Source organism: Myxocyprinus asiaticus, chromosome 44, assembly GCF_019703515.2.
Source record: "Myxocyprinus asiaticus isolate MX2 ecotype Aquarium Trade chromosome 44, UBuf_Myxa_2, whole genome shotgun sequence".
In the NCBI taxonomy this organism is placed as follows: Eukaryota; Metazoa; Chordata; class Actinopteri; order Cypriniformes; family Catostomidae; genus Myxocyprinus; species Myxocyprinus asiaticus.
The window spans coordinates 19,665,255-19,689,666 of NC_059387.1; the positions used below are offsets into that span (position 1 = coordinate 19,665,255).

Below are 24,412 nucleotides of genomic sequence, written 5' to 3' on the forward strand. Positions count from 1 at the left end.
CCCTTGAACACTGTAAAATAAAGTGTCTTATATAAACAGAATTTAAGTAGAAGGTAATACATTAAACCATTTAAAAGTTAATCAAGACAAATAAATATTAAAACAGCATTTTGTATTTGCCCAGTTAATTAAGTTAATAAGATTCTGATGCAATTGGCAAAAGTTCCTATTAAAAGAAACAAAACAATTCTTTGTTAAATTTTTTATTTGTATTATTTTTTATTTTTTTCATTAAAAATCATGATAATAATTTTCAAAAATCATAAGCCAATAAAATTATAAAATTAGATATACACTATATGGCCAAAAGTTTGTGGACACCATATGTGCTTGATGAACATTTGATTTCAAAATCTTAGGCATCAATTTCCCCCTTTGCTGTAATAACAGCTTCCACTCTGTTGGAATGGCTTTCCATTATACTGTATGTAGTAACATGGCTGCAGGGATTTGCTCTCATTCAGACACAAGGCTATCAGTGAGGTCAGGAACTGATGTTGGTCGATGGGGCCTGACTTACAGTTGCTATTCCAGTTCACCCCAAAAGTGATCAGTGGGGTTCAGGTCTGGGCTTTGTGCAGGCCAGTCAATTTCTTCCACACCAGACACAGTAAACCATTTCTTTATGGACCACACTTTGTTCATAGGGGCACTGTCATGCTGGAACAGAAAAGGGCTATCCCCAAACAGTTGCCACAAATTTGGAAGCACACAAACCCAAGCCATTACATAAAGAAACATTAATATTTTTCTTTACTGGATTTACTGGAGTAACCAAATTCGTTAATTAGAAGAGGGTGTCCACAAACTTTTGGCCATATATTGTATTTTGAGCCACATACAATACACTGAACTCCCTTTCCAGAACAGCTGGCTTATTGTAATAGCAGGCATATTTAAGGGAGTGAGAAAGCCTTCGTAAGGAGCTAATGTCTGCTCAGAACACTGCCAGCAATGAATGTGTTGACTGAAATTATCAGAAGCTTGTTGTTTTGAGTTTATCAGCTGGCAGCAACACTGCCAAAGACACCTCAAAGGACGTTCCAAAAAAATAAACTATGTATTTTGAATGCACATATACAACAGGCTCTGTTCCATGTCACATCCATCAATTCTCTTGTATCTGTCATTGCTGTACTCCTTACGTTTTTGTTGTCATTTGTAGATTCTACTCAAAGCTGGCAGAATAGAGGAAAGAAGACTTATGCAGACAGTTAGCCATATGCGTTGTTGTTAGGTAATATCTACACTTGGAAATTAATCGGTTCTGAGCAGTAGCAAGCACAATATTGCATGTTTGGAGATAAATATTAATAGAAACAGTATCTTCTGAATTCACCTTACATAAAATGGTCTAAAAATGAAAATTCTGTCATCATTTACCCTCGTGTCATTCAAAACCTGCATGACTTTCTCTCTTTTGCAGAACACAAAAGGAGAATTTTTTATAATTTTTAACATCCCGCTCAATCTTTGCATCTTTCCCAATCCAATGGCAGTTGATAGTGAGTCACTTTAAAGCTTAAAAAAGGACCCAAAAGTGGTCCATTCGACTCATGCGTCTTATTCCAAGTCTTCTGAAGGCATGCAATAGGTTTTGGTGAGAAACAATCTGAAATTCAAGGTATTTTTCTGTGAAAATCTTGACTTCCCTTGTATGATCATGAGCGCTATGAGAAAAGCTCATTCACAGTGGCTTACGTGAACTAAACAGTGCAAGTTCTCGTGTGAATACAAGTTACTTGTAGCAAATTTTTCAAAATATTTTAAAGATTACTTACATTTCTAAATCGGATGGCTTCAGAAGACTTGGAAAATGGCGTACAAGCTAGATGGACTACTTTTCTGATACTTTCAGCTCCTTTATTTAAGCTTTAAAGTGAGTCACTATCAACTGCTTTGGTATTGACAGGATGGACCGGGATATTAATGAAAAATTATCTGTTAGTATTCCACATAACAATGAAAGGCACACGTGTTTAGAATAACATGAGGGTGAGTTATCCCTTAAGGGAATTCATTGAAAATTGTTGACATCTAGTGCAGCAGTGACCAATTTGCAGACCCCATCTCCCCGTTTCTATACTTAAAGTGATCAGCATAACAAAACAACGGAGCTGTGTACAGAGCAAGTGCTCGGGCACAGATAGCACTGATCTTTTAGCCCTGTATCCTCTAATATTTTTCTCTTTTACAGAACACGCTTCATTTATACCCTTTCGCGCGCTGTGCACAGAGTTGCAGATGTAGTTATTTTAACGACAGTAGACCATAGCAGAGAAATACAGTGAGTAGCAATATAGATGGATACTGGCATTTATACGCCTTTAAACTATAATTTTTTTCTGTCTAAAATTTGCTTTATTAATCACTAATCAGCATGTTTCAAGCCTTTCACAGACAGATTATTTTTTTGACAATTAATCAAAGATCATCTCTAGCATAAATTGCAAGGAAAAACAACCAAAAATTTTATATTACTAGTTGAATATAGAGTTCTCATGAGAACCTTTCCATTATTTGATAGTCCGACCATTTATAGGCCTACTCTAACATTAGCTAAAATTATTTGTAAGCTTCACTATTGTGCTGTACATTGTTTGTTGTTGGTAGATTTTCATTTTGAGGAAAATATAAAAATGGACCATTTAGACTTTTACATTTTCAAAATGTTCACTCAGGGGATACCCCTGGACCCCCAAACAGTATATTTCCTCAATAGTCATTAGGCTTCATATCCCCTTGAGTATCTAAAAATATTCAAACACAAATACTGGACTGTTTTCATTCAGCTTCTAAATGAACCGTTGATTTTATCTTTTAATATTTATAATAAAGTGCTCTCGATTGATGACATATTTTACTCGTTTGGTAGATCCCCCAAACCCCACTACTCTGGTTTTGTCCCTGTAGCCCCAATTTCCTAATCCTTGCCCAGTTTTAAAGAGTCTGTTTTGACTTTATGATTTTATTTTTTCTTCTTTTACAAAGTACTATTGCTGCCAACTTGGAAATTTATAATTAGGCCAAGTATTTCAAAAAATGAGCATTCCTTATGTCATTTCATAACTATACTGACTACTAACACCATGTAAGTTATTGTCCAGACCTTTGCTGGGAAGGAAATGTAGAGACCGAACCTCTTGGAACTTTAATTGAATACCCCTCATCTAGTGACTTCTACAAAACTATAGTGTGTGACTAATGGTACTTGTAAACCAAGCTGCTCATTGTGGCATCTTGCTGTTGTTTTGTGCTCATTTGTGAGCAGAAGCTAATTTGCTTTGAGCAGTGATTGTGTATTCCCACAAGTCCTGTTGATGGAGAGACAGAATGCATTTCATATGTTTGGCAGACCTCTGGCCTTGCCTAATTACATGCATCCACATTGATTACTCATTTTTTAATCTCCCTGAGCAAACAGGAGCTGACAGGGAGTGAAATCTTCAGTAGAGCTAGTGCACAGATCAAGACATATCCTGTTATTATCTACAGTGCTTAAATGTAATTACTGCATTGACATTTCCTGGTACTCTTTGATTAGTTTAGAAAGCTCAGTTTTATTTGAATTATAGCAGTGAATGGGGTATTGCTTGGAGCTCATGAAACGTGCCATGCAATATTCTACCGGTTGCAAATGGCGGCAGCCGTTATCATGGAACAGGTTTCTGGACCCAGACTGTCTGGATTATCAGCAGCAATTGCTCTGCATTTAATCTTGAAGTCTTCAAATGTTAGATTGATATATAAATAAATCTACCTTTTTAAACCCCTGCTGTGTTTCTGTGTTTCTGTGTTTGGTCCACAAACAGACAATTCAAAACTCCTCTCTAGAAGGTTCATTAACTCAGCGAGAGGTTAAAAGATGTAACTGAATTGTAAAATATAAATTTGTACAACACTGTAATATTAAACTTCTAAAATTGCTCCCGAGTCTATTAAAAAATGTCTCTTATCCATTATGTTGTCTTTTTTCCCACCATGCCTTAAACACGATCTACATATATATTCTGCATTTTATTTTAGTCAATTTATAATGTTTGTAAAGGGTTTTAAGTCCATTTTTAATCATCATTTTCTCTCTAACTATTAGACTTAGACTGTTTTTGCATTTGTACCCTTAAGACTTTTATATGTAAATGACCTGTTATGATTGGCTAAGCCCTTTGCATGTGAAATGAGTACAATTCCAAATATTCCTCTTTGTAATCTGTTAAGGTTGACTGAAAAAAAAATAGGGAATAAAAATAAACTCTGGCTACTCGTTTCTAATGCTCGGATCCTTCAAATGACACAGGTGCCACAACAACACAATGTTTGGTGGACTTCCCCAGGAACACTATACAATAAGGTTGTATTCATTAACATTAGTTATCTACCTCAGTTAACATGAACTAACAATGAACAACTCATTAATAAGAACAATTTATTAATCTTTGTTAATGTTAATTCCAAGATATACTAATGCATTTTTTAATATTAAAAGTGGTAAATGTTAACATTAGTTAATGAGTTGTAAACTGACATGAACTAACAATGAACAGCTGTAAATATAAATTACATTAAATTAACTTTACCTTGAAGGCATAATTTTTTCAAACCTCTTAAAAATTGCAGCATGTCGCCATATGTGAAATACTTGAATCAATTATGTGAAATACATTAGTAATCTGAACAATAGTGACTGTTACTTACATAATACAATCAAGATCAAATACAAGAGTAGCTGTAAATAATGGACAAGATCAGACCTAATCCAAGAATAAAATAACATGAAAAATAAAGTACAAATACAAAGGAATTTATCTTAAGGCATTTTTGTAACTGTTTTCTTCTTTTTTTTTTTTTTTTTTTTTTTTTTTTTTTTTTTGCACAGAGCCTGGTTTATTTCTGACCTAGGACTGCACTGTCCAAGTTCCTGAATACTGAATCAGCCTTGATATGGAAATGTGGCCAGACATATGTTATTTACTCATTGTTGTGACATCAATACCATGGAAATTCTGAATGACTTGTTTAATGCAGCTTGTACAAAAAAAATCCTGTTTCCCATTGCTTCCCTCTTTTACTGTTTAAAGCTGTTTTTTCTCACTGCTCCACCTGTTATAAATACACGTACATTTAACATGTCTTATTGTATACATTTGTATCAGACTGATTTACAAATTAGATGTGACCCATGGATGCAAAAGCACTTTAATGCACTGTTGTTTTGCCTTGTGGAAGTTGTGGAAAATGAACTCTGAAGCATAATCAAAAGCTCGTCTGCTCAGATGATCCACTCAGGAGGGGTGGCTTCATGATTTCACCAGACTGTCTGTAATGAAGCAACAGCTGAAGAGGTCTCTTGATATTCAGAGGGGTGTGTGAAACTGCCAGGCATAAAGCAGACGATCTGTTATTTAAGTCCAGAGTGGGCTTGCTGACGTAAAAAAAAAAAAAAAAATTGAGGCGAAAATTCACACCGAACGAAAGCTGCCTTGTTGATGAACAGTCACATCATTTATTAGGAAAGAGTGGCTGCACCTCGTTTTGTTCGTGAATGTCACCTACCCACATCCTTGAAGATGTTTTTTTTAGTGTGCCTAACAAGGAAAAACCAGAAAGCTGAAACCAGTAAATGTGATCTTGTCTGTCTGTCTTGTCTCTTTGTGCCATGTCAAAATGAATCAATGATCCGATGCAACATGGTGTCCAGTCTGTGGTCTCCCATTGGTGCCAGTCTTGACCTTCTGGAATTACTTCAATTCTTAATTCTAATTTTTCCCGTGCCGACCCAAATCGAGTACTTTTCCAAAGAGGAATACTCTCTGCGTTACGATTCACTTTACGTGACACTTTAATTTGAATGTAAAAGAGGTGTATTTTTCCTCCAATTTAAGCTCTGCAGTGAGAAGTGTTTTGTTGATTGCTGATAAGGTTTAATTTAGCTTCACCTTAATGTGGCCACAGAACTGTCATTGCTGAGGGTTATTTATGGTTTCTTGTTTAACTCGGAGTCCGTTGGAGAACACAGAGGGGAAACTTTAAAACTGTTTGTTGCTTTGAACTGCTTTCTTTTGCACAGTGAACCCTGGATTAAAGCCAGTGAGGGCTTGCCAGACAATGTACCATTTCACTGGTACAATTATGATTTCTGTCGTGTGATTTGAGTAAGCAAAATCACACGACAGAATTCATACTAAAATGCCATATATTCTCTTGGTTGTGTGTAGAAATAAGCTCAAATGATAAAGCAACACTGAACATATCATTATCAATATTAGATGCTGGATCACTCCAGATTGGTTAACTGTGAAAATGATCATAATAAATAGGTTTTTGCATATTCTGAAGAAAATGTGAATGGTGCTTATCCTTACAGAAGACGCTGACATGATGGGTGTTGTGGGTGGTTGCCAGGGCACGTTGCTAAGGTGACTAAGACTTTTTGTGCTTTTCTATGCAGTTGTTATGGTGTTCTGGGTGGTTGCTAGGGCATTATTGAGTAGTTGCTAGGATGTTTTGGGTGGTTGATTGAGCATTGGTAGGGTATTCTGGGTGGTTGCTAAGTGGTTATTTACTGGTCGAAGCCAAAAGAGCCCACCTCTAAGTCTCTATGATATTTTGGTTCCTAGATGTGGCTCAGGTCCCTTATTCAATTTAAGTCTGAGAATTTTTTTTGCAATTGTTTGTCCAATTGCTAAGAAAAGAAATAGCACAACTCTCTTAAAAAGGTGCACAATTTCAGGTATCTTGGCACAAATGGAGCGGGACGAGTTACCCAACAAAATTTGATACTTAGTATCCATTCATCTTCTATACCTGCTAGGATACTATGGGTCGCAAGGGTGCTTGAGCCTATCCCAGCTACCTCGGGCCAAAGGCAGGGAACACTCTGGTTAACCCTAAGTATGAACAATAGTAATAGTGATGCTTGTCTTAGCAAGTGCCACTAACAACCAGCAGAATTTGCTGGAATCTGGATGTAAAAATGCAGAGCTGTAATTTAGCGTAGTGGAAACTTTGGTATCAATGAACTCTCGTGTCTCATAGAATCACGTTACTATAACTACATTTGTGCAAAAGGAGTTTAACATGCCTTGTTCTACATATCATGGAAGTTTCCTGGTGAAATAAACACTCAAGGCACTACAACAACGGGTTTTATTTACTTTCAGACAAATCAAGAGTAAAAAGACTAATTATGAGTTCATAAACACGTATTTTTTGCCGTTTCTCACACAGTGCTAACTTATGACATCTTTCACTATAGCACATGATTTGCATTAATTAACCAACTACATTTACAATCTTATTTCAATGTGGTTAGATTGCGTGTTGTACTTGCAACGTGAAAGACCTGGGTATAAGTCCAGCAAAGCACACTCATCAAAACATGAGCTGAAAGTGTCATAGAAGCACTACAAAATGATGTGGTTGCTTTAACAATTGCATTTTTATCCTCACATTTGCTATTATGAGACTATCTGTTAGGTTTAGGTGTAGGGTTTAGGGTAGGGACATCAGTTTTGTTTATTTAAAAATCGATAAAAACCTTATCTGTTTTTCCATCTCACATTTGCTTTTATGAAACCACTGGTTAGGTTTAGGTTTTAGGTTTTGAGTAGGGAGGTAGGTTTTGTTCATCTAAAACCCAATAGAGCATTAACCTTTAAAACCTCATTTGTTTGGGAGAAATTTTTACTTGCTTTTAGTGCCACACAGTGGACATATTACCTTGAAAGTGCCACAATACATGTAAAAATAAAAATTAAAAAAAACTATTTAATTTTGCAAAAATGCTGCCACAGTCACATAATTTTCATGAGATCAGGCAGCTCTTTTTTTTACACACAGGCTGCTTTTAACACAGTAATAATAATACCTTGCTCTTCTGGAACACAAGACACACCAGTATTCTCCTTGTTGGGCCACAAAAGCAGTAGTGAGATTAAGACAGAGCTTCTGCTGTAATCCGCTGCTGTAATGCACTGCCGTGTTGTTAAATCAACACGCCAGCATGTCTCTGTTCATTCACCGGGAATATGCACCGCACAGCATAGCATGAAAGTGTAATGTTGACTCTTTATGCTTTAATGCCTACCAATACTGACTCTCAGGAAATAAAATGAAAGAAACCTCAACATGATTCGCCTTTCTCAAAAGAAACATTGGGCCCATCTGAGTGAGGAAAATCATATAATATCTTCCATACGAATCGTAAATCTATGTAACATTACGCTTGCCGGAATATCAAAAGTTTGGAGTGAGGAACACAGTGGGCATCCATTCTCTCAGCCCCTTTCTGTGTCAAAGAGGCTGTCGGTGTCACTTTTGTCATGTCGGGGGACAGATAGCTGTATGACTGGCAGGCACTGAATGGCTTTGGTGAAGTTCTGTCACTGAAACTTTCCATGGCCCATATCAGAGACACACTTTAATTTCACATGAATAAAGCATCTGATGGCTGCACAAATTGTACTTTTTTCAGTTTGTCATTTTCACTGAGGGAATGAAACTCAGGGATAAGTTGTTGTAATTTCATATATAATTAATCTATTATTATATAATGAATGACAGGTGTGAGTATTTTTCACAGTGAAGGAGGAAGTGTACCTCTGTCTCTACTTCACCTGATGTACAATGGACACATATTCAATCTCCATGTCTTTTTATGCCTTCCTGTTTCAATGGCCAGTTGGTGGTTATTTTGTCTGTATTTGGTTAATAGTTGTCTGTGTTTGGTATTTCTGTCCAAGAACAGATATTCAGCAAGACTATACCCTGTGTTGTGTTGAAGGTAATGTTGTTGGCAACTTTGTGTTTTTGTTTCTTCCCTCCAATATTCCATTTATATATCGGTTTGGAGATTCATTATTTCTTTTATTCTTATTTGTTGTTTTGAGTTGATTTTGGGTGCTTTGTATATGAGTTGTGACACTAATAGGCAGAGAGGACTTAGTCGATTGTGTTCTTGTATTTTCAGTGCTTTTTAATGAAGGGTATCTTTAGAACTAGACTTTAAGTGAATCCTAAAATGTTAACATTCTTTTTTATATATATATTTAAGTTGAGAGGTAAATTGCCGAGTTCTGCTCTACATGCATTATTGGGTGTCTTTATGTGGACTTGAAGGACACTTCTACAGAATTCCACTTGTAAACCTTCTGTAGGATGCTTGTCCCAAGCATTATGGCTGTAATTACTGAATGGGAACCAGACTTCACTTCCATATAAAGCAATGGGGAGTATGACACTATAAAATATCTTTGTCCAAATTCTGATTGGAATGTTTATTTTGAATATTTTCATTTTTATGGCATGCATTGCTCTGCAGGCTTTCGTAATTAATGTTTTAGTTGCCAAAGTAAAATTTCCAGAGGGGGTTAAGACAAGTCCTAGGTAAGTATATTGTGAGCTATGTTAAAGTGTGGTGTCATTTAAAGTACATTTGTATTTTTGGTCCAGATTATTATTATTATTTATTATTTTTTTTTTTTCATTTTAGTTTTTTGGACATTGATTTCTACAGTGCAAAAAATTAAGTATTTTTGTCTTGTTTTCCTGTAAAATTATCTAAACATTCTTAAAATGTGAATTATTTACTTGTCAAGCAAAATGGGATAAGATATTAAGTCTTGATTTAAGATATATCTGACAAAATTTAGTGAACTTTAGACTTAAAACAAGAAAAAAAAAATCTGCCAATGGGGTAAGCAAAATAAACTTGTTTTCCCTTTGAATTAACAGTTTTTTCTTGTTTTAAGCATAAATCTCACTATATTTGATTAGATTTCTCTCAAAACAAGACTTAAAATCTTATGCCAGTTTGCTTGTCAAGTAAATATATCACATTTTAAGAATATTTAGATATTTTTACAGGTAAACAAGACAAAAATATATCATTTTTTGCAGTGTAGGGCCCAGTCTTAACAGAATTGATTTAGGATGTTTAAATTGTTTTGGAGACCTTCTGGTGTTTTAGATAAAATTAATAAAACATCAGCATACAGTAGATATTTTACTTCCGTGTCCTGCTGTTCTAGTCATGGACTCACAGATCTGTCCAGCAGTTCTGCTAATTCATTAATAAAAATGTTAAATAAAGTCGGCTGAGGCAGCAGCCTTGTCTTACCCCTCAATGTTGGGAAAAATATTCTGTTCTTTTATGACCAATTTTTACTGCACATTTATTTTGGGTGTACATATTTTTAATTATGTCATATACCTTACCCCCTATGCCACTTTGAATAATTTTATATAATAAGCCTTTATGTCAAATGGAGTCAAAAGCCTTCTTGAAATCTACGAAGCATGCAAATATTTTGCCCTCTGTCTTTTGGTGTACATGTTTGTTAATTAATGTGTCAGTGGTTCGATATTCAAGAAGGAAACCAATTTGAGATTTGCTGATGACATTATGTTTTTTAATGAAAGATGAAAGTTGTGAGTTGATAATGGAACAGAATACTTTTCCTAAGTTACTGGTTACACAGATTCTCCTGTAGTTACTGTGATTTGTTTTGTCTCCACTTTTAAAGATTGGAGGGAGATAAGTCATTTATTCTTTTAGTCATTTAGTCATATATTAATTATTTTATTATTATTTACATTTTGCCATCTTGTAAGGCTAGTTCTAGTGGTTTTGTAGTGCCAAAGCCATTCCATAGGCTCCAGAATTGACACTGGTCTATTGTGTTTTCAATGTTCTTTAGGGTCTGGTTGTAGTATTCCTGTTTTTTCTGTATCAGTGTCTTTTTTTATTGTATAAGAAGTTTTGAGTGTTCTAAACGTAACTCCTTGTTGTCTGGATTTTTGTGTTTTTGGTTTGAAATCAATCTTAGTTCATGCTTAGTTGATTTACTATAATGGTCAAACCATTTTTCGGGAGGTTTTTGTTTTGTACTCATTTGATTTTGTTTCACTTAAATTTGCTTTTCTTGCTGTATTTTCCAAAATTTCATAAATGTGTTTGATAGCCAAATCAACTCCTTCTTGATTGTAAGCATATGTTGATTTATTAAATGTTCTGATATAATTGACTGTTTCATTTGAATTTAATGCTTTAATATATGTATCAGCAGTACTATGAATCCATTTGTATGATTTAAGTTTATACAGATAATTTGGCTTTTTATTTTGGGCTTCTTAATTGTATTTGTCACATTCATGCGTTTTGTTCTTGTTTTCATGTCTTTTATTTTAAAGTTTAGTTCCTGTTCAGGTCATGTGGTGTCATGTCATGTGAATTCCTGTTCCCTCATGTGATCTTGTCATTTGTTTCCCCTGTTCATGTGTCTTGTTTTCATTGGTTCATTGTTTGATTACTTTGTTATTAGTCTTGTCTTTTCATTGGTTATAGTTCATTTAGTCTTGTTATCTTGATTATAGTTTAGTCTTGTGATTGGTTGTCTTGTTTACCTGTTACCCATGTCGTTGTATTTAATCCCTCATGTTTGCCATTGTTAATATTAATGTAATGTTGTTTCCATGTCAAGGCAAATTGTTCATGTTTTGTTCTGTTCTGTTCATGTTTATAGTTAGGGTTTCTGGTTATCAGGATTGGAAATAAACTGCACTTGGGTTTCTCACTTCATCATCTTCATCTGCCTGTCGTTGCCTGCTGAGCTTTGTTACAGTTTTAATTTTTAATGAAAACATTGATCTGATTGTGGTCTGAAAAGGTTGATTGAGCTTTGATGCTAAATGCACAAGTAGGTGGGGCTTATATTTATTATGGCATAATCTACTACACGGTTACCCAGATCTGAACTAAGTAAAGCATCCATAACAATCTCCTTTGATTCTGCCATTGAGAAAATAAGGAGCTAGGGTTTGACAGAGTTGTAGTACATCCTTTCCATTTCTTTTGAGTACTGTATCTTGATTAATTCTTGAAGCAAGAGCATTGAAGAGATCTTGATGTATTTGAGTGAACAGATGTTTAACTCCTGAGTTAATGTAGTCTGGCTCTGAGCCAGTTTGAGCATTAAAATCTCCACATAGTAAAATATTTCCCTGAGTTTGGTACTGACTCATTTCTTTCAAAACAATCAATTTCATCATTGTAATATGGAGAATCATATGTAAATTCCACAAATATACAAATCTTTATCCAGGATTCCAAAGCTTCTAATTTTAACCATGTATGGTTTTTACCTTGATGCAGTGGTGTTATTAAAGGGGTCAGATAATTATCCATATAATTAAACTTCCAGATTTTCTGCCATGATGTATTGAGCTGAGTTTCCAGGCAGGTACAATGTGTTCACCATAACCTGCTGGGCATTTGGTGGAGACATCCATTTTACACCATGTTTCAGTTAGAATCAGTATGTCAACACATGTAATGCTGTTCAAAAATTCTGTGTTTGTACTTTTTAGTCTAAATGTCTTGGAGTACAAACCCTGAATGTTCTAAAAGCTTATGTTTAATCTAAGTATAAAATATTGCTGTTTATCCTAAGGCAAAACCAAAAAAAAAACCTTTTGTAAGGAATCAATAAAAATTAAAAAATAGTTGGCAGAAGAATATGAATAGTTAAGGAATATGTCAAATTACATACAATACATCAAATATTCTGTTTACATATCATGTAAATGTGTAAAAAAAAAACAGGTCTTCTACCTTCTGATTACAGATTAGGTATATGTGATGAGATTAATTTACAGTAATGATTATTCTTAATAGATCATTTAAATCAGTTTATCAACTGTAAAATAAGCTAAATATTAGTGTTGGTGTGTGAGATAAATCTCTTGCTCAGTTGTGAAGGAGGAAGCGGGGCCATCCGAGATGACGATGAGTCTGCATACAGAAGGGAGGTTGAACAGCTGGCTGTCTGGTGCAGTCAAAACAACCTTGAGCTGAACACGCTCAAAACGGTGGAGATCATTGTGGACTTTAGGAGAAACACACCAACACTGACCCCCCCTCACCATTCTAAACAGCACTGTGGCAGCAGTGGAGTCATTAAGGTTCCTGGGCACTACCATCTCACAGGACCTGAAGTGGGAGACCCACATTGACTCCATTGTGAAAAAGGCCCAGCAGAGGTTGTACTTCCTTCGCCAGCTGAGGAAATTCAACCTGCCACAGGCGCTGCTGATACAGTTTTACTCAGCAGTCACTGAGTCTGTCCTCTACATTTCAGTAACTGTCTGGTTTGGTTCAGCTACAAAATCAGACATCAGAAGACTACAAAGGACAGTTCGGACTGCTGAGAGGATTATTGGTTGCCCCCCCCCCCCTTCAAGAACTATACACTTCCAGAGTGAGAATATAGGCTGGAAAAATCACTCTAGACCCCACTCATCCTGCCCACTACTTTTTTGAACTGTTACCTTCTGGCCGACGCTTCAGAGCTCTGAGCACCAGAACCATCAGGCACAGGAACAGTTTTTTCCCTCAGGCTATCCATCTCATGATCAGTTAAATTGCCCCATTGAGCAATAACTATGTGCAATACACAGTTTAGTCTTTCTTATATTTATCCAACACACCCAACCTCTAATAAATAAAAAAAAAACACATTTGCACTGTACATAACAGATATGTATTTGCACTGTACATAATAGATTGTATTAGATTTGCACTACCCATGTGTATGTGTGTATGTATGTATGTATGTGTGTGTGTGTGTGTACGTATGTGTATAATTAGTTTTATTTATTATTTTTTATTATTATCTATGTCTTGCTGCTGTTTTTGTATTGTTTTTGTATTGTTGTACACTGGAAGCTCCTGTCACCAAGACAAATTCCTTGTATGTGTAAGCATACTTGGCAATAGCTGATTCTGATTCTGATGGGGGAAGGGGAGTGGGAGGGAGGGAGGAGAGAGAGAGGGAGAGAGAGAGAGAAAGAAAGAGAAGAAGAGGGCTCGCTGGCTATGCCGCCATATGGTCCTCAGCCAGCTGAACCGCTTCATCCAGCAATGCCTGTCAGTGGCACTGGACCCACTCCGCCATTCCTTTCAGTAGCCGGGTGATGAATTGTTCCAGTACCATCAGATTGAGCATTTCCTCAGCATCGCGTTCTTCAGCCAGCAGCCACCTTTGACAGGTGTCACTGAGCTGTTAGGTAAATGCAAACAGGTGGCCGTGCTCGCCAAGCGTCAGCGAGCAGAAGTGTTGCTGATGTTGTTCTGGGCTGTGGCCGACCCATTGCAGGATGGCCTTCTTTAAGTCCTCATACACCAGGAGGTTGGCCGCAGGACGTTGTTGAGCCACGAGTTGGGCTTACCCAGACAACAGTGGCAGTAGGCGGGCCACCCACTGGGTGCTCGGCCACTTTCATGTTTCGGCCGTTCGCTCGAAGAGCTCGATAAAAGCCTCTGGGTCATCCTGAGGTCCCATCTTTGTCAGCATGACATGCGGCAGGGCCATGGGTGGGTCCGGGGTCGTGGCTGAAGACCCCTTCTGGTGTACCAAGCTCCGTAGCACCTGCCGGTCCTCTGCTTGAGCCTAGAACAGTGCCTGAAACCGCTGCTCCTGTGCCACACATAGCTCAAGCAGAGCCTGATGTTGGGCTTGGTGGATGCCGGCGAGGGTCTCGATTACTTCAGCCAGCGGCAAGGATTCCATGACAGTGTTTCTTCTTCTAATCCCGGGTTTCGGCACCACTGTGATAAATCTCTTGCTCTGTTATGGAGGAGGAAGTTGGGGCCGGGTAAACAGTCAATTTGAGACTTTTATTAATCGCACTTTTCAGTGATACACACAAGAGTTTGCTTTTCAGCATAACAAATGCACAAACACAAGAACTCGGCTGCGTGCATCTCTGTCTCTCTCCTCCGGTGGTCTGGACTGCCCTTATATCCCTCTCCAGCTCTCACTGCAACACAAAACAGCTGTTAGAGATTATTTCCCACAGGTGTCAATCCTTTCCGCTCTTCCTCTCACAGCATTGCTCTCCACAGACATCGCTCGGCCACACCCCTATCTCCACAGTGTGCATTTCTAATTTAACAGTTTGTTGCACAGAAGACCCAGCCCCATATCGTTGATGTTAGCTTGAGGAGCTGCTGATAGTGATGTGTGGTGTTGTGATACTACCTGGGCATAACTTAATATCTGTCGTGGTGGTTCAGGCGGGGGCCGCTGGTGTGGAGCTTCAGTGTAAGATTGTCTCTCTGGTTGTCTGTGAGGCCATCGAGGAGTCATGGCTGGTCTGTACAGCTCTTGTGATGGTCTTGAGTGAAAAGAAGGGCCAGATGAATCTGAAGACTGCATTCTCCCATGTTGTCTTTTGGTTCCTGGATAGCCAGTTGACCATCCAAGAGCAACATCTTTAATAGCTTTGGCAAATATCTTGATGCCATCCTGATTCAGGTGTAGGCCATCATACTGGTGCCATGGCCTTATTAGAAGTATGATGGACTAAGTGTACATTGGGCAGGCAGATGCAGGTATGACGTAACTCTTCATTGATATCATCTATATATGTAGAGGGATGTCCAGCCGAGGGAACAGGGTGGAGATCAGCACACATGTTGAGGGGAATGTCTGTGAGACTTTCTCTGCCATTTCTTCCATGGCTTTGGCTGTATCTTTTCTTAGGCTGTGAAGATCATTCGTGCTTGTATGAATGATAATACACGTAGGGCTGCCAAGTTCATCTGTATTCAGCAGTTCAAGAGCACGTCCTGTGTTTTTACAATGGTGTGTTTGTACTCTCTGTCTTGGGAAGAGCTTCTTGGTGTCTATGTTTTTTTTCCAATTGAGTCCATAAGTAGAACTACTGGTGCCTTAGCCTCTTCTGCTGGTTTGCTGGAGGATGCCTGTGTATGGTCATTCAGTGTGTCTGAAGTTGAGGAGCTGTATGATACTGACTCATGATGTAGTTGTAAATCAGCTTCTGCAGTGTTGTTGGGAGATTCACTTTTCTTATCTTGATGTTGTAAACAGGCTGTGCTTTGTTCTTTCAACTCTTGAATGATTCTCTCCAGGCTTCTTTTCTCTCTCTATTGAGTCCTCTTTTATTTTTTCATTTCAGCTCATAATTTCATGTTGTCTTTGTGCAGTTCTTTGATCTCGGCCTTGAGAGTTTTGATGGTGAATTCTTCTCGGGGGTTGGGGAAAGAATCAGCTGATTGAGAAGGGCCATTTTCTCTGGGAGACACTGGAGATAATTTGATTTTGTGTGGCCTGTTCTGAGATCAGCAGCTCATCAAATAGATCAGAAGATAAACTGACTGGAGAGCAGGCTATCAGTTCATTCTCCTCTTCAGATTTCTCCTCTTCATCTGTGCATTGTGTTTCATTCTCAGCTTTTTGTTTTAAAAAACCTCAATTTCTTTAAAGCTAGCTTCATTCCCTTGTATCAAAATCATTCCACTATTGTACAAATTAATAGTTTGGTAATGGGAGGTATAATCAGCAGTTTCAAAAATGCAGAACTGACAGCCTTTACAGATCCCCTTTTTCTTAGTGAAAGGGAAATGTTCACTGATAGTTTTTTTCCATATTTTGCTCCTCTCTTTATTAAATATGAGATTTGTCCCTTTGTTTTGAGATGTCATGTCTGCATAGAGACATTCTGGATTTTAATGGAGAAATTAATGTTTGAAAGCCTTTTTCTTATCCCCTTTAATGGCGGCAGGGTAAGTGATCTCCATGGCAAACAATGAATGCATTTTTGACCGTTTAGCTATTTTCTAATGTTAGCGCTGTTTGCTGGGGAAAATAAAACTTCTTATGGTAATGATAACTTGTCTTTTCTGTTGATGAATATTTTATTCATGTGTTTCCTTACTGTCTTGAGTCAGCGCTGCGTGTTGATTGTGGCAATCGGGTCACTGTCTCAAAAATGTATGTACTGTAAGTAAGTTTAAATAAAAACCATCTGCTAAGTAAAGAATGTTTTATTAAGTTATTTGCATTGTTATAATCCTTGCAAAGCAATTAGGTGCATTTTATTTTGTTCCTAAGCTTGCATATGTGGCTTTTGGGGACCTGAAGTTTGACAGACCATGATGTCTTGTCTGAATATAAATGGATTTGAAAAAGGAATAAAAACTGGAGTGATGCTCTGTGGAGGATAAGGGAGAGATCAAGCCACAACAGGAAAAAGCTCCTTAGCTGACATTTAGATGCAGTATTTCGTGGTACCTGCTATGAATGAGAAGTCACCTGCAACGGGCCATGTAGGTGCAGCCACTCAGTGGAACTGAGCCCAGAAGTTGAGCAACGTTCTTTTCTGTCCTTCCTGACACTCATAGAATTATCCCAGCAAGAGATCCCATTTACAAAGCACAAAGTACGATCACACAAAAACAGGCACTAGTTTTGAGAAGGCACAGTCTGCCTTTTGCATCGTCTCTAAACTTTCTTTTTTCAATCAAAGAGGCTGTTATTTTCCCTTTAAACACATTTTTTTTTTTTCACATATTCTTGGAAATACATTGGTATTTTCCAAATACCACAGCTGATTTCACCTGCCACATCATCACATATTTATATTTTGTACTGTTTCTTGGTCTAAGGTACAGCATTAAAATATTATACAGTGTTTGTTTAGACTTCTACCATGTAGAATGAACATGGTAAGTTGCCATGACTTTTGACTTTTTTCACTGTTATAAAGTGTGATATGCAGCTGTATATTTCATGTTTAACTATTTCAAACTGCATTAAAATTCTTCTTATTTAATTAATTAGTTATGCATGCAGTTTGTATGATGTCATATAAATTGAGAGTGCATAGAATATTTGTAATGATTAATGTGTAAAAATTACTTTTAAAAATTAATGTGTAACACTGCAGGACTGTTTTAATTAAAGGCAGTTAGACATGGTAAAAAAAAAGAAATGTCCACGGTTGTCCAGTTACACAACAGCATCTAAAATACAGTATAAGCTTTCCCTTATACATTACATTCATATGCATTTTAAATCTTAATATTGACCAAAAATTTAATGTCCATGTTATTTGTCAATTACTACCCTAATATTTTTTTTCCAATTCTACTTATTTTGTTATAGAACTGCAAGCTCATCGAAACACCAGACCAGGACCTGACAGACTTCACTAAGTGGTCATTATGTTGGAGAAGATCAAACAAGAGAAGTTGCAGGTTTGACTCCACCTACATCTTTCTCTGTCACCTTAAATCAACAAAAAAGTAGTCCATATGACTACTTTTGACAATCAGCTTGGAACCTTAAACACAAAATCTAGGTTTTGAAAAGTACAACACTGGTAATAACAGGTAGAAAAATGGAAAGTTAATGAAACCTGAGTGACAATTTTGTTTTGCATTCACAGTCTCTTTTTTTTACCTGCCATATATAAATTGTGAGCTCACACCTCAGTTTCAGTGTGATTTCACATCCTCCAAGAGCTGTCAGAGAGGTATTGTGTGGATATTGTGTGTGTGGGGGGGTCTGACTTCTCCTTCTCCAAGCCCCCAATCTGAGCTCCAGGCCTGTCAGACTGTCTGATGGCCCTCACTGAGCTGCCCATCACCTTCACCGACACTCCAGAGTTTTACCAATATACTAGACTCCAGCTCAATCTATATGCACCCTATGGCTTCCCTGTATCTCCCTGTTGTGTTTATATTCACATCTCTATCTCAACACCACTTTTGCATCTGTAGACTCTCACAAAAGTGGACACACACATTTATAGAAGTGAATGAGCTCAGAGCTGAGGATCACTGAGGTAACGAGAGAGGTAATTTGCTTCTCTGTCTGTCTTTCAGTTTCTATAACATGATGAAAAACTATAATATTTATTTGCTTGTTGTAGAGTGTTGACTCCAATCTGGGAGTGTCAGGCTACAGAGTGCTCACAGGCAACGTTCGCTGGCTGTCTGATCCATATTGCATGCAAAAATGGCAAAAGCTTTCTTATAAAGACAAGTTTCAATCTGATTGGCTGGTTATATGCAATTTTCACCATGGAGTACACAGATTTTATCAGTTTGCTGAAGGAAAGAAGTAATTTTAAAAGATGCTTTAATGAACACTTCAAAGGTGGAACTAGTTGCTGGATTTTCCTGGATGTTTTGTAACAAAGTTTTATTCACTGAAAGATTTTCACAGTTTTGTTGAGGCATTTAGTAGCAAGTAAGCTTGATATTCTCAAGTAAAACTGTGTATTCTTTGTTTTTAGAGTTACAGTTGTAGGTGCTACTGGTTGTTTAAATCAGTTTTACTATCAGAAATAATCAATAATTAATTGTTATTAATTATGTCATAATCAAATAACAATTAAATAACTAAATAGTAATTAAATAGAATTTAACTCATTAAACTATTCTCCAGAAATAATCAATAATTAATTGTTATTAATTACGGAATAATCAAATAACAATTAAATAACTAAATAGTAATTAAATAGAATTTAACTCATTAAACTCTATTCTCGGGGCACCACTCTTTGAAAAGAGAAAAATGATAGCAAGTTACTATTTGAGTCTCATAAAACAAAATCTACCCTGTAGGTTGAGTATCTTAATTGTTAATCAAAATAATCAAAAAGGGGAAAAAATAGTTAAATTATTAGTATACAAATCTAATAGTAATCTAGTTACAGTTAGTTTCTAACACCAATGAAATAATAGTACTCTGAGGTAACTTGGGAGTTCTTCACGTGGCAGAGGTTGGCTTCAACACAATATTCAAACAAAACACAAACAGGAGTACTTATTATAATATAACAAGATTTATTATAATCAAGCAGTAGTGAACACAGCCAATACTATCCGAATATAATCCAAAAATAAAATCAAGGAAATCCTAAACTAACAGTGGAGCTATATGCTAGTGTGTGTGTGTGTGTGTGTGTGTGTGTGTGTGTTTGTGTGTGTGTGTGTGTGTGTGTGTGTGTGTGTGTGTGTGTGTGTGTGTGTGTGTGTGTGTGTCCAGGTGTGGTAACAAAGGAATCAAAATGGAGGATCAAGTTCAAAATGGAGGGTTAAATCCAAAATGGAGCTGATACCACGTGCGGGTGGAAATGAGCAGACACACAAAGGAACTGACAAAACAGGCGGGAGAATTTGGTTCACCAGCCAGTGAACACAGCCAATACTATCCGAATATAATCCAAAAATAAATCAAGGAAATCCTAAACAAACAGTGGAGCTATATGCTAGAGTGTGTGTGTGTGTGTGTGTGTGTGTGTGTGTGTGTGTGTCCAGGTGTGGTAACAAAGGAATCAAAATGGAGGATCAGGTTCAAAATGGAGGGTTAACTCCAAAATGGAGCTGATACCACGTGCGGGTGGAAATGAGTGGACACACAAAGGAACTGACGAAACAGGCGGGAGAATTTGGTTCACCAGCCTGAGTCGAACACAAACCGAGGCGCCGCTCACTCAGTGAATATCAGTGAAAGAGAGAGAATGAGAGCGAGAGAGAGGAAAAATGCATGCAGTTTAGTTAAGGGTAACCGCTCATGACAGCGGGACTGAATTACTAGTTCAGATCACTCAACAAAACAAATGTAACCCCAAAAGAAACTAAAACAAATCTCCTAACTCGAAGCAGCGAGCAGAGTTTAACATACAAATATACTCAAAACATCAGCATTTAGAATCAAAAATACAATTTAGATTCACAAGAAAAAAATCACAGTTTCTAAACTAAATCTGCCCAGATATCAAGCCTTACTTGGGAAATCCTGTGTGATTTCAGTAGGTTTGTCCGTTGGAATTCCTGTTGCATTGAGCGGTCAGGAGAAAAGGTCTGGATGGTTCCTTGTCTTACGCTCGTCAGTGAAAAGACGCGTCTCTGCTTTATTCTTCGGATCCAGCGATGGAGAAGAATGCAGAAAGTAGTCAACACTGAATGAAAAAGAGGGATAAGGGAAACTGGTCGCCTTTCCGTTTTTCAAAATAAATTCACTGTTGCTTTACAGTGAAACTGAACTGGTTGATATAAGTATACTATAAGACTTGAACAAAGCTAAGTTAATCTTACTCTACCGTGGCCAAATGGTGAGGTTAGAAAAACGTGGTCTCTTTGTTCTCAGTCCAAACGGAGGGAAAACTCCTTCAGTACGTGCACAGTACAGATGTCCCTTAACAGCCAGGCAGAGCTTAGCACAGAGAGGCCGAACTTCATCTGTCCACGGGTTTTGTTGACGAGATGACGTCATCGGTCGTAGGCTGCTCGACCAATGGCGTTTGAGACTGGGTTCATGGGTGGGACTTCGCATACAGTTGTGAATTTGTGAAGGATCCTGGGAGTTCAATGTCTCTCCTTTTGATCATAGAACAAAGGGCCATGCGGTCTCTGCTGCCATTTTAAGTAGGCCAAGGCCCTACACAGTATTTTCGTGAAATAATCTGTACCTTTTCTGGATGAACAATTATTCAGAACACAAAGTCTAAACTCACATTTTACAATAATTTCTTTGGTATTAACTGTTTATGGACATTGCTGCGCCTTTATTCCAGTTTTATTGCACGCTGGTCTATTATTGTGGTATCATCGATTTCTGATTTACCCACCTCTTAAAAGTCACATGAAAATCAAATGTTTTAAAAGATAGTCAAATGGCCCCTTTCAGTCTTATTGTGTGATTCTTCGCTAGTATAAGCTACAAAGTGGATCTGATAATTAAAGGTTTGGCTTTGCAAGACTGTCAGTCTGGTTCTCCAAGTCTTGTTTACATCTCAGAGTTTGTCCTGCCATCATGAGAAAAGATTTATCTCCTCCTCACAGACATCATTTGCAGGGGACTTTGGTAATGTGAAGATGTACTTTGACCTCCAACTCAAGTTGTGATACAAGTATATCATTATTTCTGCTTTGCTCTTTAAAAAAGTTTTGCGATCAGTCCACATAATCAGGCACTGTAACGTGAACAATTTATGTGTCAGGTGTCTCACAAGTCCCGCTTTTTAAACAAGCGAGTGCGGGATGGCTGTGAAGTGTTGATTACCCTCTGTGCATTTTAAAGAGTTTTTTTTTTTTGTCACATAGAGTTGTTGGATCTCACAGGGTGATGGGTACATTGCAGCAGTCAGACACATAGTCCCTGGAGCAAATATCAAAGACATTCTGCCAAGTCAACGTGTTTAAGTCCGCACTGTTCCCTCGGAATAATTTCCATAATATATGGCTGTGTTGTTTGCTGAGGATGGACATTATTCTGATTCTGCAGTGGGAAGGCAAGAGCTACGAATCAACTTTACAGCAGCACTTCTTGGACATTTATCCTGGAGTCGCATAAAGTGATCATCCATTGCTATACTCCCACAATCCAGTCATTCATTTGTCTATTTGTTCATTCATTTGTTTGCTTTTTTTGGTTTGTTTCTTGTTCATTCTATCAATTGTTTGTTAATCTCTTAGTTTGTTTATTGTTTGCTTGGTTGTTTTTAGCCATCCTTCTGTTTGTGTAATGTATTAATTCATTCCTTTGTTCATATATATGTTTGTTTGTTCGTTTTATCGTTTGTTTGTTCATTTTTTAATGTTTTCCATTTATTCATTCATTCGTTTAGTTTTTCATTTGTTCATTCTATCACATGTTCTTTCATTTGTTTGTTTGTTTTTTTGTCAACTGTCCATCTGTTTGTTCATCAGTTCATCCTTTTGTTCATTAGTTTGTTCTATTATTTGTTTTTGTTTTTTGTATCATTTGTTTGTGCATTTGTACAGTACATTTGTTCATTCATTCATTTGTTGTTTATTTGCTTGCTTGATTGCTTTTAACCGCCCATCCGTCTGTTTGTTTGTTTAATTTATTAATTAATTTTTGTGTTTGTTTCTTCATTTTATTATTTGTTCGTTCTGTCATTTGTTTGTTAATTTGTTTGTTTGTCCATTTTTTCTTATTTTATTTTTTATTTTATTTTTTTGTTAATTCTGTCATTCTTGTTCATTCATCTGTTTGTTTGTTTGTTTGTTTGTTTGTTTGCTTGTTTGTTTTTTGGGTATCTGCCTGACTGTTCACCAATTTATTCATTTGCTCATTAATTTGTTTGTTTGTTTGCTTGTTCTATGATTGTTTTTTGTTCTGTCGTTTGTATGTGTGTTAGATTCTTTTTTTGTTTTTGGCCGACTGTACGTCTATTTATTCAATATATTAATTAATTAATTTGTTGATTTTATTTGTTTGTTCATTTATTTTTTGTTTGTCTGATTATTTGCTTGTTTGTCCATAATTTATTTTTTATTATTAATTCATTTGTTTGTTTATGCTATTGGTTGTTTGTTCATCTGTTGATTTGTATGTTTGCTTTTTTTTCTTTTTTCGTTCCTCTGTCCATTAATTTCTTCATTCATTCACTCACTCATCTCTCATCTTTTTGTAGGTGGACACCATAGTAACCCTGGGTCGTCTTGCTGGCCGCTTTGACCAGATCAGTTTCATGCCCAGGAGTTTACCGATCTCCTTGTGGTAGTTCTTCAAGACTGTTCTCTGGCCTACCTCCTCCGAGAGGACTGATTAGCATGTGCTAATCAGTGTTTTCACTTGTGTGCTGTTGACACCCTGATTGCAGCACTTAATGATCAATGGTGATATTAACCAATTATCAACTGCAGAGGCACTTTGCTGCCTCCCTTGTGTTGTTTTCTCTTTGTGCACTTTTAAAAGGTCAGAGCTCTGAATTATGGGCATCTTTGAGCTCTAAAATATATCTTTTGGAATTAATCTTAAAATTGCTAGATATGGATATTTAATGAAGTACAACAGCAACCTCACTGATTGTGAGTGATATTGCTTTTATACAAAAGTATAAAACTATAAATGACAAATAAGTTAATATTGAGTGACTAACATTTTAGACACAATATGGTCAGTTATTTTGTCAATTTATTCTGCTAATGAAAATAATTCCAAACAAAGATTAAACTGGATCAACTGATGCATCTCAGCCTGACTGGAATTATACAAACAGTAAAGCATCCCTGTGCTGTTATACTAAATATGCAGCACTCTTGGAGCACCACTTGTCCAATCAGATTAGAGGACTGGAAGTTTGGTTGGTTGAAATGTTTATGCAGGCTTTCTATCTGTGTTCAAGCAAGCACTGATTGTGCGTGCTCACGTGCGCATTCGTATCTATGTGTTGCAGTGTAAACTACAGCTCAGATGTACCTCTACAGACCCATGCTGAGATTTGAGTGATGTGCAGAGAGAATATAACACACAGTTTGGCTCAGATTTGCTTCAAAACACCCCAATTCAGCATTGCCGAGTCCGTATTTCTATGTTTTCCAGTCTTACTGTGCTTTGGGCCAGTGCTATTTAGCATGAATAGAGAGTGGCAAGACATTCTAATTGTGTACAACTAATCAGACTCGGCCTTACAGAATTACTTTGGCTGCGTTACCCCATCTTCTGTATAAGAACATTTAATCAACCTCTGAAGCTCATAGAGAATATAAGACATTGAGATGACCAGAAATGTAAATAAATAAATCTAAATCTACAGTATATAAAGATGTCCTTGACTGGTTCATTCCTCA

At 37.0% G+C, this 24,412-nt stretch overlaps 1 pseudogene; it reads left to right on the forward strand.

Annotated features, from left to right (window-relative positions):
* LOC127434514 (thiamin pyrophosphokinase 1-like) overlaps positions 1-24,412 on the forward strand; it is a 133,647-nt pseudogene that overhangs the window by 72,753 nt on the left and 36,482 nt on the right.